The sequence below is a fragment of the Drosophila sulfurigaster genome, chromosome X (genome assembly GCF_023558435.1).
Source record: "Drosophila sulfurigaster albostrigata strain 15112-1811.04 chromosome X, ASM2355843v2, whole genome shotgun sequence".
NCBI classification, from domain to species: Eukaryota; Metazoa; Arthropoda; class Insecta; order Diptera; family Drosophilidae; genus Drosophila; species Drosophila sulfurigaster.
The window spans coordinates 9,348,658-9,351,149 of record NC_084885.1 but is presented as its reverse complement, the minus strand read 5'-3'; the positions used below and the strand labels follow the sequence as shown (position 1 = coordinate 9,351,149).

The 2,492-nt window shown below is 35.9% G+C and overlaps 1 long non-coding RNA gene across 2 annotated transcripts; it reads left to right on the top strand.

Annotated features, from left to right (window-relative positions):
• The first annotated feature begins 426 nt into the window (after window positions 1-426).
• On the top strand, window positions 427-1,846 carry LOC133849198 (uncharacterized). Of its 2 annotated transcripts, none has more exons than XR_009895342.1 (2): window positions 427-1,229; window positions 1,311-1,846. It is a non-coding gene; the product is annotated as an uncharacterized LOC133849198 (long non-coding RNA). The 2 variants fall into 2 exon arrangements; XR_009895341.1 differs by having other exon boundaries at window positions 1,291-1,846.
• The last annotated feature ends 646 nt before the right edge of the window (window positions 1,847-2,492 follow it).

The window sequence follows — 2,492 nt, the reverse complement described above, 5'->3', positions numbered from 1 at the left end:
AAATAACTTATTTCGTTTGTAGTTCAATTCGGCAATATTGTTTTGAATTATTCAGTTATTTTACAACATTATACACTTGCCTGATGTTTTACTAAAGTTGTTCATATTAAGCACTTTTGTTTTTTTATCTGGTTTCAAATTTTGTAATTATTTGTTATTGTATGAAAATAAAAACTATTGTTAAACTATTGTTCTATAAATTAAGCAATATTTAAAATAAAAATTAATAATCAAAGTAAATTTTAAATGTTCATTGCTAAATATTTCAAATAAAATCAACACACTTTTATATTTTCATTGTTAAATATTTAAAATCTAATTTTAGAAGAAAATTTCAATTTTTTAAAAGTTAATCTTAATAATAGAATGTAATTCAATCAATTTTTGAATTTCTAACTTTGCTATAATTCCCTTATTTAAGAAACATTTGGCATATCGATTACACTTTGCTTATCGATAAAGTTTTAAGTGATTTACCACAGTCAATAAAATTATTTTGAAATGTTATTTTTTTTTAGTTAATCTCAATAATTAAATGTGATTGACATTCAATCAACTTCTGAATCTTTCACTTTACTAGGACTCCGGCACATAAGAAACATTTGGCATATCGATGTCACATTGTTTATCGATAAATGCTTAAGTGATTTGCCACAATTTGTAACGACGCAAAATGACAACAATGTTGCCCTGAAGTGGATGTCATATAACAAAAACTAAAAATACTACGAAATTGTTGCGTGTCAAGCAGACGTTGCTTATCAGTTGACAATAGGCCAAAGCATACTCTTCACACACACACACACACACACACAAACATGCATAGAAGCAAGCGAAAATGCATAAGCACCTACTCAACAGTTGCTCAACAGTTTTGACGGCGGCGTCTGCGACGTTTGTATTTAAATTGCAATTACAGCAAAAACACCTGCCAAAGCAGCAGCAGCAGCAGCAGCAACAACAATGGCGACGGCTGCTTATCAACAATAACGGCATGTCGTAACGCCCTCTTGCTTACTACTCCACCTTCTCCCTCTCATCCTTCTTCTCCACCTCCTTCTCCCCCACTCAAGCAACTGATTACAATGTCATTCGCACGTGTAAGCCGTTAAATATGCAAGCAACCTTAAGACGAAGCTACGCAAGAGAGCAAGAGCGAGCGAGAGAGCGCAAAAGAGTGAGGCAATGGAGGCAGCGCAGTTTGGCGCCTGCAACGTAAAAAGCCTCAAGTAAGCTTTTCAATTAACAAAACGTATTAACATTTGAATATAAATTAGATAATTTTCATAGTTTTGCATTTTGCATTTAAGAAAAATAACACAAAACAACTCTGCCGACGTCGACGCCAACTGAGGACTAGCTGCCCCCAGTCACACACACACACACATACACACTTGTTGACATTATTTACGCAGTTGGTTGGTTCCGCAATGGCGACGACGCATTTACTATGAACATAAAATAACAAAAAACGCAAAAAGCCAAGAACAAGCAGAAAATAGCATTTAAAAAAAAAGAAGAAAACAAAAAAAAATAGTACACGCGCGAAAATAATTGCGCAAAATAGCAGCTACATACAACTACAACAATAATAATAAAAGCGACGAAGTGCAGCTGAAAAAGCAACAACAACAAAAAGCCAAACACAAAACTGCATAACAAATGCAAAGAAAGGCGAAAGGCGAATAACAAAACTAAAACTGACTGACTGTGCAATATCCGATCGAAATATTTGAGCAGCGAATTAAACTTAAATTACAATTTTTATTTAACTTAACTGACTAATGTAGTAATTACATTAATTGTTTTTTATTTTATATTAAATTAAAATTAAATATTTCTTTAACTCTATACGTATAATCATTTTGACTTATCGCTTTACTGATATACCCTTTCGTGAGATGGCAATAGGCAAAATGCGCGCCAACCTGACGAAACATCTCTCGCTGCTGCGCTGCACTACTATTTCTGCTGACGTCGACAGCGACAGCGTTGCGAAGTCAAAACAAAACAAATGCGCGTGTGTGTGTGTGTGTGTGTCGAAGGGCCACAAAATAAAAGCGACTAAAGCTGCACGCGCGAAAAGTGCAAAGCGAAATGCATAAAAATGTAGACGAAAGCAAAAGATTTTTCGTATGTGCAGCTCTCACTCTATCCTATTGCTGGCAGTTGCCAAAATTCACAGCAATCAAAATGATCAAAATGGCGACAATGCGATGGAGTTTGTAGAAACAACTTAAATGCCAGGAGTGGTGGGGAGGGGAAGGGGGAGGTTGGTTAAATTTCCTCGTTGTCGCAATGCGCTGCACACAATTTAATTTCGGCTGCTGCTTTGTGAAATTTGAAGTGTATTATGAAATATTAGCCATGCCCACACATCGCCTACAACTAAAGTTCTATGTTTGCCAGCCCTGCAGTCTGTCTGCGTTAGTGCGTCAAGAATGTGTCAGTGTGTGCTGCATGCGTGTGTGAGTGCGTAAATCTAGGCTGCA